The sequence below is a fragment of the Delphinus delphis genome, chromosome 10 (genome assembly GCF_949987515.2).
Source record: "Delphinus delphis chromosome 10, mDelDel1.2, whole genome shotgun sequence".
Taxonomy (NCBI): Eukaryota; Metazoa; Chordata; class Mammalia; order Artiodactyla; family Delphinidae; genus Delphinus; species Delphinus delphis.
In genome coordinates, this window is record NC_082692.2 from 19,791,842 (window position 1) to 19,805,623 (window position 13,782).

General features: G+C 40.0%; 1 protein-coding gene and 1 non-coding gene across 3 annotated transcripts in view; both read right to left on the bottom strand.

Annotated features, from left to right (window-relative positions):
• RIPOR2 (RHO family interacting cell polarization regulator 2) overlaps positions 1-13,782 on the bottom strand; it is a 111,819-nt gene that overhangs the window by 63,887 nt on the left and 34,150 nt on the right. The window lies entirely within an intron of this gene.
• LOC132433054 (U6 spliceosomal RNA) lies at positions 6,071-6,177 on the bottom strand. The gene has a single exon (XR_009521090.1). It is a non-coding gene; the product is annotated as a U6 spliceosomal RNA (small nuclear RNA).

Below are 13,782 nucleotides of genomic sequence, written 5' to 3' on the forward strand. Positions count from 1 at the left end.
TCAGGACCTGAAAAGGAAAAGCTCGATCAACAAGCCACCACCTGAGAGTTGAATATTTTCGTGATTTGATCCTTTTCCCCATCAGCACCACATAAGATGCAGCACGCTGGCCCCACTGCACTTTCTGAGTCATTTCTTCCTGCCTGCTTTGTGTGCCTCTGCTCTCCTCTCCTAACAGTGCTGTCCTGTTTATGCACCTCCACATCTTGGTCAAGGGCAGAAGTATAATTCAGTTGTCTGAAAGAGGCATGTGGGGCAGATGTAGATAGCCTGCTATGCTAAATGATTATTTAAGATGAATCCTAAAAATAGGTGTCTGCTTATTATATGGATGCAAGGTACCTATTACAGAACAGTTGACTAATCTTAAAAAAAGTGGATATATTTAAGTCACGGGCTTTTTTTTTTTTGGAGTGTACTGCCTTAAAATAAATCAAGGCAAGGCTAATATTTGCCTCTCAGTTGTCAGCTTTGTTTGCTAACCAAACAATAAATACATGCATGAGATATTACATTGATTGACTGAGACAAGTGATGTGAACGCATGAAAAAACTTACAGAGCAACATAGACTCACTCCTCAGTGAGAGATGGAAGAACCAAACTCAGGTGTTCTTACTGGCCTCTTGGGCACATACTAAACTTGCTGAAGCTCAAATTTGGTATCTAGAGAACGAGAGTAGTAATTCCTCCCCATTTTAATAGACAAGCATTGTAAGGTTCAACTGAGATCAAAGCATCATTCGATCTTACAATCGTGAGGTTACTTGGACATCTTCTAACCTGACTTCTCACCAGCCCTATAGACGGTAAGACTTCTGCTTAAAAACATACAGAAAATGAGGAAGTGCTTTATACAAAGTAAGGTGCTTGAGAAATACAAAGATTGCGATAACGAAGACTGAGGTTCAACTAACGTGGAAGAAAAGGAACGCATTTTCAGAATCTCTGGAAACTGATATCAATGGTTTTCTTTCCATATTTTCTAAGACACCTCAATCAACACAATTATTAAGTACATATTATCGGCTCATCACTGGCAGGATGCTATGTGTTGCCCAAGATCTAAAGAGAACCAAAGACTGATCTCTGCTATAAACAGTTTTAATAATTTAATGGGAGAAGAAAATATGACTGTACATAAAGAAGTTGAGAGATCATGTCTGATGTCAGAAATATGTAGGAAATAACACACAGTGAAATTTTAAGTGATGTCTATTTCTCAGTGCTCCAAGGAAAGCAGTAGAGCTGAGATGATTAGAATGTGGACTCCCAAGTCAGACAAATCTGGGCTCCATTTGGGGGCTACAGTTTACAGCTGTTTGAACTTATGCAGGTTACTTAACCTCTCTGAATCCAGTTTCCTCATTTGTATAAAAGGACTAACACTTCAGAGGATTTTTGAGGTGCAAATGAGTTAGCATACTCAATAGCTGGTGTGTGGTAAGTGCTTAATAAAATTTAAAATAATAGAGTTCTCTCAATGGAGAGGGAGATAAATGAGACAGGTACAGCCAGGAAGGTTCATAGAGAAGACAAAACGCTGGCTACATCCGGAAGAATGGATGTGATCTGAACAGGTGAAATCAAGGGAAGCCGGAAACTAGCATCTTTGTGAACATAGCAATTTTTAGATAATTAAAAAGCAGAACTACTTTAAATACTGACTGATAAAAACTAAAACCATGGGTACTTTGGAAGCCCAGTTCAAAAACCAATTACGGTTTTGTTTTTGTTTTTTTGAAATAATTGGAAGCTTACAGAAAAGTTACAAGAAAAGAACAAAAAGCTCTCATACATCTTTCATCCAGATTCGCCATTTGCTGAAATCTGTCACGTTTTACTCTGTCGTCTCCCCCCATACACACATACCCATTACTATTTCCTGAATCATTTGAGAGCAACTTGCATATACATATTCATATATATATTTGCTCCTCCCCGTTGAGCAATCTGCAGATACGATGCGTCCGTGTGTATATCCTAAAGACGTGGTCATCACTTACATAATTGCAGTACAATTATCAACATCAGGAAATTTAACATCAATATGATACTATAATCTAATGTACAGACATTATTCAAATTTTACAAATGGTCCCAATGATGTTTGGTATACTGTCCCTCCACCCCCACCCCCATGCTAGGAGCCAATCCAGGATCATGCGCTGCCTGTCTTGAAATGTGCCTTTAGTCTCCTTTAATCTGTGATGGTTCCTTGTCCTTTCTTTGTCTTTTGTGACTTGGACATTTTCACAGAGTACAGACCAGGTGTTCTATAGAACGTTCCTTAGTTTGGGTCTGTCTGATGTTGTCTCATAATTAGGCTTAGGCTATGTAACTTTGGGGAGTGACATCACATAAGTGATATTGCTGTCCTTCTGAAGGTACTGCATTCGAAGGCACGAGGAATCACTTGGTCCTATTACTAGTGATGTTAACTTTGATTACTTGGTTCAGGTGTTGCTGGACAGTTTCTCTCCTGGAAAGTTTCTATTTTTGCCTTTGCAACCGGTAAGTGGTTAGTAAGGAGGTACTTTGGGGCTATGCAAATATCTTGTTTCTTTAACCCAGAAGTTTTAGCATCCGTTGATAATTTTTGCCCAAATCGATTATTATGATGATGGTGGCAAAATGGTACTCTTTGAACTCAATCATTGTTTTCTACTGTAAGAGATTTCTTGAATCCTTTTACTTGTTTTTATTTATTTTCAGGACTGTCAGCATGGATTCATGGATCCTTATTTTATTCAATGGGTTTGATCCATGACTATCATTTGATGCAAAAGCCAACTGTTTCTTGAAGCATTTTCTGAGCATATCAACCAGCACAACCAGAGGGATCTTGCCTTTGAACCACAAAACATCCAACTATTTTTTGTTGTTGCACTTCTATTTTATCTATTTTTTGTTTTCAAAGCTTGGTTTTTATTTTATTTTATTTTTTGATCTTTTAAAATAAATTTTTATTGTAGTATAGTTGATTTACAATGCTGTGTTAGTTTCTGCTATACGACAAAGTGAATCAGTTATACATATACATATATCCACTCTTTTTTAGATTCTTTTCCCATACAGGTCATTACAGAGTATTGAATAGAGTTCCCTGCGCTATACAGTAGGTTCTTATTAGTTATCTATTTTATATATAGTAGTGTTTACATGTCAATCCCAATCTCCCAATTCATCCCTCCCCCCTTTCCCTCTTGGTAACTATAAGTCTGTTTTCTACATCTGTAACTCTATTTCTGACAAAACTTCCAATTATTAATGGGAATTAACATACTCAGGGGCTCAGTGTATTATAATTATCTCCCTGAATGTTTCGTCTCTTTAATAAGCTACAAACTTCTTGAGTGTAGGTACCACCTGTCTGTACCAACTTCTTTCATGCTCAATACAGGGTAGAATAGAAAAGCATTGTCTCTGGAGCCAGGCTAACCCCAGGGTTCACCCAAGTTCTCTCTGAGCTCCAATTTTTCTTGTCAATAAAGTGAGTACAATAAGACCTAAGTCACCAATGTTATTGCAAGGAGAAAATGAGAAAACATATGTAAAAATCTTAGTGTGGAGTAATGGTCTTTTCTACTAACTAGAATGTGCCCTTTGAAGATATATCTGGCTTTTATCCATCAAATAGAATGCACTAATTATAAAAGCATACATACTTTACAGGTGAAGAGATATACAGAAATAAAGTAATTTGACATTACTGCTCTCCTCTTTCTTCCTCTTTTATTCCCCTTCTAAGCAATGACAGCAGAGAACTGTGAAGCTATTTTAAGGGTCTGGCTGAACCATTTGAAGAGTAAAGAAGAAATGTCAATTGCACATCTACTCACTGGGACAGTCAGTTGTAGGAACTTCTTGATAATTGACACCATTTCAGCCTGAGGAAAATGAAAACTCTATTTCTTCTTCCATTCTGGTGGATCAAATAAATGCAAGGGGAAGCAGCTGGCCTCACGATAATTAGAAGAGAAATGACTCAGGACATAAAACTTGCTTAAATGTCAAGAGGGGTTAAATGGATTTTGACTAATGTTATAACTCATTTTAAAATGCAAAGTCTAGAACACTCGGAGACCCTCATTTGGTGCAAACTAGACATCAAAACAGGACCAACTGTTTCCTGGTTTGAAGGAAAAAGCATTTTGCACTTATTACCTAATTTTTTTTTAAACCTATTCAAAACCATGTACATCAAAAGGGAAAATTTCTTGGAAACATGGTCCTCATAGACAGCTTGGCTGGTCCTGCTGAGAAAAACATACACCCACCACAAATCCTCATTATTTGATCATCAGATTCAAAAACAACACTCCAGCATAGAAGAAAATGGTCCCATGCCTGGTGTTATCGACTCCTTCAGGCTTTTCTTGCATGTAGCCTGTTTACCCCTAGAGCTTGGCAACTCATTTCTAGCTAATGGTGATTGTGGCTTCTTTACTTCAAAACAGCAACGAAATGACACTGACATCTTCTATTGTTATTTGACTTTACTGAAATTACCATTCTTATAAGCTCATAGTTTTAATCATTTTCACTAGAATGGAGCTACAACTTTGGACATCTTAAAGAGAAAAAAAATCCTTAGGTCCTGGAAGGATGTACCCAACAGTGTGCTGGGAAGCATAATCATGTACCATGTACCTTGCCCAGCATGGGTGACCAACACTGGTATTCATTTGCGGGCATGAGAGTCAGGTAGAAAATAGAATTGAACCTTATAATTAAGCTACATGGTACAGTTCATCTCAGAGAAAGGAGAAGAAATTATCTTAAAGCTTTTCAGATATGGCCTACATAATCAAACAAATAGATTCTTCTTATGGTCAATTAATTTATTTCTGGCCATCCGAGCAATTAAATTGAATTGATGGAGGACTGACAATTTTATGTGATGGCAAGTATAGCGAAAGATACAGACTCAATTATGGTAATGTCATTTGATCACAGCCTTTGTTTGCACTAGGAGGTTACAGTTAAGCCCTTGCTTAGGTAAAGCAATGGACTTAAAACTAAGGCAGTCTTTTCAAAGTCAAGTTACACTTGTCATTTTATTCCTGTTGTTATGACAACACTTTTAAAAGCAGCACTTCAAATGCTTAGCATTCAGGCATCTTATTATAGACTTGAATATAATATATGAGGGTATAAAGTGCAGCTCGTAGGGGTTTTAAAGGGACCAAGGGACGCAGGGTTAGAACACCTGGATGCCTTCTCAGCTTTGGCCCCTGGAGCTCCTTAACTTGGCTTTTTCTACTAAAAAAAAAAGAAGAAGAAGTGAGGGCTCATCCAGAGGAGGGAAGATGAAAGGATTTATGTGGGAAGACATGCATTATTATTCACAGTCTCTGTTCTGATTCTCTTGATTACAGCCTGCCTCACGCAGTTTTTAGAAGCCTGTAAATGACGGCGTGTGCCGATCACCTTCGGGTGCTTATTGTTAGCTATGGAATGATTCACTTATGTAACTGTAACTTTATAGAAAGACTTCTCATAACGCAGACTTATGATGAAAATTAATAATCGATATTGGGAGTCTGGGATTGACACATATACATTATTGGTACTACGTATAAAATAGACAACTGATGGGAACACACTGTATAGCACAGGGAACTCTACCTAATGCACTGTGGCAACCTAAATAGGAGGGAAGTCCAAAAGCGAGGGGATATCTATATGTGTATGGCTGATTCATTTAGTTGTGCAGTGGAGGCTAACACAACGTTGTAACCATACGCCAATAAAAATTAATTTTAAAAAATCGATAAAGGGATAGTGGTATTGGAGTGAATCTGCTACATGAAGCAATGACCTGTTGTGTTTGCACTACAGTCTGATAAAAGCACAAAAATGTTTGTTAAATCTTACGTTGTAAGTTTTTCAACTGAAGTATAGTTGATTTATTAAAATCTTGTGTTCGTTTCAGGTGTACAGCAACGTGATTCAATTATACATATATTTTTTCAGATTATTTTCCGTTATGTTATTACAAGATATTGAATATAGTTCCCTGTGTTATACAGTAAATCTTTATTGCTTATCTATTTTATGTATAATAGAAAAATACAGAACGCTTCACAAATTTGCATGTGATCCTTGCACAGGGGCCGCGCTAATCTTCTCAGTCTTGTTCCAATTTTAGTATATGTGTTGCCGAAGTGAGCACTAATTTTTTGTTGTTGCTTTTTAAGCAACATACAAATAAAAAAATGTTTTTATTAAGGAAATGAGCTAGTTGAAGGCTGGCACTTTCCAATCATTATGTACTAATAGAGGGACATTTATCTGTCTTGTTAATTCTCTCTGCCTTCAAGTAAATTTCTCTGATAATTTTACCTTGGTCTCCTTAGACCTGTGGCGTTCTGTCTGAAGTCACGTGAATTATTACCAAACGAAGTAGAGGTGATAAAAAAAGGAGGATGCAAACGATAACATTTCAGAAAAACTCAGTGTCAGAAAGTTACTCTGTGGTTCGAATAGAATAAGGCTGTATATGAACGTGCCATCACATGCCAGCAGTTTCAAAGCTGAGTGGTTTCCCAGGGGCCTGTACGCGTGTTCTCTGAATGGTAATTTTAGCAAATTAAACTGCTATAATAGGGATAGTGGTTTCATTACTGGTTCTTGCTGCTGCATACCAAGAAGGTGGTCATATTAACAACATCTGCTGAGTTATTTTTGTTTGCCAAAATCAAATAATTTATAACCAGAATGCAAAGCAGTTAGGTATAGCGATGTGCAAATACCTAGATTATCAACAAAGCAGAATTATGTTCCTTTTTATGGTACACCAAGGGCGTAAAATAATTTCTTACTATCCCTTGCTCTGTCCAGAGGATTTGAAGCTGTAGAAACAGGAATGAAGCAAAAAGTCCATTTAATCCTTAGCTTAAAGTACAATTTAGTGCAAAGAAAGAACAAATGTGTATGGATCCCACACTGGACCCATCAACATATGGCAAATTCCCAACAGCAAAGACAAAAGAATACATTACAGGCTTATTTGTACACATGTGAAATGCCATATTACTTGGATTCTGAGCCCAAAGGCACTGTCAGGATGCTTCCCCTCTCAGATGCCCACATAACTCCTAAAATCACACCAAGCTTCCACTCAGCTAGCAAATTAACTTCTGCTCTTAGCTGTCTGTGACCCTTTGCCCATTCATGCCCTTAGCCAATCTACCTAGAGGGGAGTCAGATCCATTTTTATAAAGCAGGAAAAAGAGGGGTTGGAAGACTTTTCCCAAGACAACCTGTCTCCCCTACCACACCACTCCATCACCTGACTCTCACCAGTTTCAACCCTGTTCTAGGCCATTCCCTGTGAATTCACTCCATCCTCTGGGTCACAGTAGAATTGTTTGAAGGGATACTTTCTATCTTCCGGGACTCAAATCTCACTCTGAAATGCTTGGCTTTCTTTTGGCTCTGTGTTTTAAATTTTGTCTCTGGTTCACTAGTGAGAAAGTGGTTTTTATCCATTTTCTTGCGTCCTTAGCCACTGTCTCCACCACCCCACCCATCTGGTCAGCCTGGGCGAAGTTATGAAAAGTAGAGTGACAGCGAGTGATTCTCTGGTCAGCCTGGGAGAAATAAAGCAGGTAACAGGCTTTCTCTGGACAGATCTTCTCAGGGCTTCAGACTCCTACTCATCAAATCATTTATTCATGGGAAAAAAGGGAGGAGAAAGGACAAGAGACTCAAAAGACATACCATCTTGATGCAATGTGTGGACCCTGTTTTAATCATGATGACAAACCTAATGAAAAAAGTCTTTTTTTTTTTTTTTTTTTTTTTTGTGGTACGCGGGCCTCTCACTGCTGTGGCCTCTCCCGTTGCAGAGCACAGGCTCCGGACGCGCAGGCTCAGCGGCCATGGCTCACGGGCCCAGCCGCTCCGCGGCATGAGGAATCTTCCTGGACCGGGGCACGAACCCGTGTCCCCTGCATCGGCAGGCAGACTCTCAACCACTGCGCCACCAGGGAAGCCCGAAAAAAGTCATTTTTGAGACACTTGGGACATTTTAATATGGATTTGATATTAGACGATACTAAGGAAATACCGCTCATTTTGTTAGGTGCAAAATGGAATTAGGATCATGCAGGAAAATGTCCACACTTTTGAGATGCCCACGGAAGCTTGTCGGAGTGAAATGACATACGGTCTAGATTTACTTTAAGATGCTTTAATAACAACAATAACAAAAGGGATGGATGAAGCAAGTGTGGAAAATTCTTGACAATCATTCTACTTGGTGATGGGTTTTTAGGAATTTGTTATCCCATTTTCTTTATTTACATGCATATTTGAACATTTTAATTTATTGGATGTCTACTGGCCCAGTGCTGATATAAGAAGGCAATCCCAAATAGTGTATGGGTGTCAGGGCCCGCATCTAGCATGAAGCAAGCAAGTATAGTGTTGGAGACAGTAATCCTTAACTTTCACCCGCTTTATGGAGCACTTTAGAACTCAGTGAAGGTAAGAATGGGAGATGCAGGATGAAAGCAATGCATGATAATCCCTGTCCTCCTCGAATCTCGGTGTGGGTAAAGATGAGGTCATAGAGAAGGGAAATTTGTCTGTTTTCTCTCGAAGGAGAGGGAGATTTGGTTTAGCCTTTTTCCTTGGTGAGTCGACCCAATCCCACTTGGAAGCAAACAAGAAGCCTATCATTTGACCACATTGGTGGTCAAATTAACTGGCTTTAAGAATTTCCAGATCCACCTAATTTTCCATTCCTCCCAGACCAACATCTGTGTAAACACAGAAACCCCCAAACTGGGACCATCTCTCTTAGACATGGAGCAGATTAACAGGGAAAGGAACTGTGTGGTCAGGGGGCCTCAGATTTTGCCTCCGTCCTCTGGCTTGTAGGAAGAAGCTCGCGGGAATATCCTGAGGCTTTCATCATGGACAAGGGCACAGAGGGGTCTAAGGCCGTCAGGACTTGAGAAACAAACGCATACTGTGAACAAACTGGCAGCACTGAGCTTAGGAGCATTACTCATGCAAAAATGAAAAGATGAAATAATCTGTGTAGGGAAGTTAGGTGTTCAAGCCAATTGACAGAGGCCTTATCCACCATATGGAGCACCCAAAGAATTTAGTACCTCATGCTAAATTTAGAAGACTTTGGAACAGGTGACCCTTTGGGAAATAAAAATAAACAGAATGGTGCATCTTTTGGTGGCCACACAGCTGTCTGTAGTATCACCTAATGAGGAGACTCATAATAACATTTCATGTTTGCAGATTGCTCTTTTCCAAATGTTTTGACATCTATATCCTGACGGCAACCCTGTAAATTAGGTAGGACAATTACCATGATTCCTAGGTAAGGAAATTGACCTGTAGACAACTGTTCCAACAAGGCTGTGGGCAGAACCAGAACTAGCATTGGAGTTTCTGCCACCCACATGTGGCCTTGCTTCTACTCATCTCTATTTTCCTTTAGCTGAGAAAGCAGAATTCCTCCTCTAGTTTTATTTGCCTGTTTCTTTTTCTTTTCTTTTTTTTAAAATTTGGCCGCGCTGCGTGGCTTGCAGGATCTTAGTTTCCCGACCAGGGACTGAACCCACACCCTTGGCAGTGAGAGCGCAGAGTCCTAACCACTGGACCGCCAGGGAATTCCCTTCTTTGCCTGCTTCTTAATGTGACTTTCCTTCAATTGGAGTGGAGGGTCACCAGTACTCAGAATGCCCTGTGGCCCCGAAGACGTCACTAATCAGGTCTGATCAGGTGCTCAGAGGGTTCAGGAACAATTGATCTTTGTCTCACTGTCACTCTCCTTGCTTTTTATTTTCTTATTCCATAACCTTTCCCCACAATGAGATGCTCATTGTAACATAGTATAACATAGTATAACAATAACAGCATTTTAGATTCAACAAAAATAAATGGGTAATCCTTGCTATTCAGGAGTAATGCCTTGTACCTTAAACTCTTGTGGCTAAATCCAGAAAGTTCAGTTTTGACTAAACCCAGAACTGAATTATTGGGTTTATTTGAAGATATTTACCACATTAAAATAAATATTTAACCTATATCTCAGCCTCTGCACCTTCCTATTGATATAACTATCAATAACATCCAGAAAGAGTCTAATATAATTTACAGAGTCTCAAACCTGGCTGTGTATTAGAAGTTCCTGGAGAGCTTTTTAAAAATGTGATTGTTGGGCTTCCCTGGTGGCGCAGTGGTTGAGAATCCGCCTGCCGATGCAGGGGACACGGGTTCGTGTTCCGGTCCGGGAAGATCCCACATGCTGCAGAGCGGCTGGGCCCGTGAGCCATGGCCGCTGAGCCTGCACGTCCGGAGCCTGTCCCCGGCAATGGGAGAGGCCACAACAGTGAGAGGCCCATGTACCGCAAAAAAAAAAAAAAAAAAGTGATTGTCTGAGCCTCATCCCCAGAGACTTTGTTTTAATTGATCTGGGGTGGAGCCTTGCCAGAGATACTTAAAACAATCTTCCCAGGGTTTAATTTTTCTCTGCGCACACAGTATACCATAATCTTGGTCACATCTGCCTTCCATTCTTTCAATATGTAAAAAATTGAGTCACGATTAATGTTCTTTAGTCACTTGATTCCAACTCCACTACAAGAAATATTTGAAAAAGGCATTGTAGTCTTTACCAGAAACACAGGACAAAATTGTCTCTCTTATTTAGTGGCAAAAAGGAATGGCTCTGAGAAGCTTAGGATTTAAAAGAAAAAACTTTTCCACTGTTGTAAAGACTCAAAAGTAACTGCCTATCAGGACTGGAACTCATGGTCCTCTAATCTTCTGCTTTCCAATTGTGTGCTGACAAAGCAAGTGAGCCTTGCATCTCAGGGCTGAGACCAAAGAATTCACCCTGCCTGGGTTTGTGGCCCGGCAGTACCACTTTATATTGTATAGCCTTGATGGGCTGCTTAACCTCTCCAGACCTTAATTGCCTCATCTGTAAAATTGGGAAAAGAACCAAACTCATAGTTTCCTGTGAAAATTAAATAGGTTACTGAATTAAAGTGCTTAGAACAGTGAATAGCATTCGCTATTCTTATCGTTAGGATGATGAGGATGTATTATCAAGTTGTCTCCAGTTTAACGAGGTCTGGATGGAGACTTCCTGTGCATCTCCCAGACGAGAAATCTTTCAAAGGAGGTTGATTTCCTGAGCTTTATAATTTACCTAGGATCTCATTTATAGTACTGTGCATTCTCAGGTGTCTTGAAAGTCGAATTAGCTGAGCTAGGGTTCAATTGGAGAGACTATATAATATCTGCAGAGGGGGTAAAAAAATCGTTGATTCTTCCTAAATAAAAAAATGCAGTTGGCATTAAATACGGCACAAGATCCTAGGATATTTTACCACCAAGCAGGCATTTTTAAGAGTTGATTTTCTACGGTATGATTTGTGAGCTTTTCAGTGGACGCCCTCCGGACAACCAGCTGCTCTGAACATTTTCTTTTCTGAAGGGTGTCATTCACACTGTGTGTTTCTCAAACCTCATCCCAAGACTTCGGAATTGAAAGTACAGAGAACATTAAATGTGGGTGCTGAGTACAATCCAGTGGGATGAGCAGAATGTGGAATGTGAACTGGGCAATGTCTTTAAAAAAATGACATGCATTCACGTAAGAATGTATTTTGATCCCTAGGAGGGACAAATTTTTCTCTGTACCAAAAATACACCATTTGGCAGGATGGGTTTATTGTTTCCGAGTCAGCAGTGTGGGTGTTCCAGCCCCAAGAGCAGATGCCCTCCAACTGTTCGGCTTGGGGTATTCAGGGTAAAGAGAAAAAGGGGGCAACAGTATGGACAGGTGGCTGGACACAGCCAGCCACTGCACCCCCTACCCTCCTGCCGCCTTCCAGAGCTGGATTTCAGACCACGCTGTGTGCCACAATTAATATTCTCAGCAGGGAAGGGCAGTATCAAATGTATCAGTTATGTTTCTGTTAGCACTTCCAGAGTCAAGGAAAATGGTTTAAGTGGGAGCATTTGTCTTAGTGAATGAGAATACACTTCAACTTAACACGTGTATATATATGTTACGTATTTCCTGAGAGTCACCTCAGAGGTAATGTCATGCCATCACAGCTCTAATTAATAGAGGGTCTTAAGTTAGACAGAATCTTAGAGATTGCTACAGTCAGCGTCTTTGTACACAACAGAGAGGAGCAGCAAGTAAGAGCAAGGGAGCAGCAGGATCCGGAAGCTTAAACACACACGTGCACACACAGACACCTCAAGTTGTGTGGTGTGTGGTTAGACCATCAGTCTGCAGTCACACAATTGGTGTGAATTTCCTCTTTGGAACAATGACCTCTGCTCAGTTTCCTCTTCTCTAAAATGGGGCTCATAATATTGACATCCTTAAGTTATTGTGAGGATTAAGGGACATCGAGCCTGTAAAGTGTAACGCCAGGCACAGAGTATACACTCAGTAAAACAGATGCCTGCGACCACCACCACCATCATCATCAACATTAAGGTCAAGGATATAAAGACAAATGGCCTCACCTAAGCAATGAAAGTTTTATGTTTTTATGCTCTTCATTTTGCTAATCAGGTTGGTCTCGCTGAAATCTAAGATCTCAAGTGCTGAATTCCGGCACTGCAATAAGATTATCATGAAGTTGCAACTCAATTGTCTGAGCCGGGCTCCCCTGTGAGAACATGTAGGCAGGGAGGAGTCACCCTCAACTCCTTCTGGTAACCTTGCCTGAAGACAAAAACCTGATTATGGCATGTAACTTTGCCTTAGAAAAGTTGAATCTCTCTTTTTTTTGTCCAAAACAGAGCAATTGAAGGCCAACTATACCTATTTCTTTTTCTCTTCATGAAGTTTCCTTTGATTGCTCCTTTTGGATCTTTAGGAGAACCTGATGGAGGGATAAGAAAATAAGAGTGAAGGTCGACATGCAAAGTGTCGACTTTTGAACTTCACTGCAATGCTCTGGTTTAACGAGCTCAAATTAACCTCCTCTGTGTCAGTTCCCACATAAGACATTTCTTTTATAATTCATTGCTGGGGTAATTGGCCCTCTGAGGAACTGCTGTATTTTGCGTGTCCATCTTCCTGATAGCAGTAACTTCAGTGATAACCGAGTATGTATCCGTTTTGGTCTGGCTACAACGAAGCTCAGAGCAAAACTTGCTGCTTAATTGTAGCATAAACATTAATTTTTTAAAGTTAGAATACTGACTTTCTGAGCTCCTTCTTTTGATACTTATTCTCTTTTTTAATTGTGTATTATTGTAAACTGTCTAACATGTTTGAAAAGTTATGGAGAATAATTTTTTTAATAAACTTTAACCAAGTCTTGTTCTTCTCCCAATTACCATAGATGAATTCCAAGAGGCTTTAACAGCTATCTATTGCTTGACAAAAATCACAAGGATATTTCCATCTGTGTCCACTCATCGTCCCATAATTTGTTGCAGCTGTTTGTTTCGGTTTTAGTTTTTGGAAGCCACTGGATCCCAGAGGTTCCAGACAATGAGGAAACTACCAATCATTATGATAAATCCCCCATACATCTTGATAAATGAAATAATCATCATTCCCATTGAATTATTCCCATAAAAGAAATTTTACTCAGGCTAACATAGGGCCCATGAAGATAATTTCTCTTGCACTGATTTGAAAAATGGGCACTTCTGGAAAAGATCAAACAGGAGTTAAGGGTTTCCCTGGTGGCGCAGTGGTTGAGAGTCCGCCTGCCGATGCAGGGGACGCGGGTTCGTGCCCTGGTCCGGGAGGATCCCACGTGCC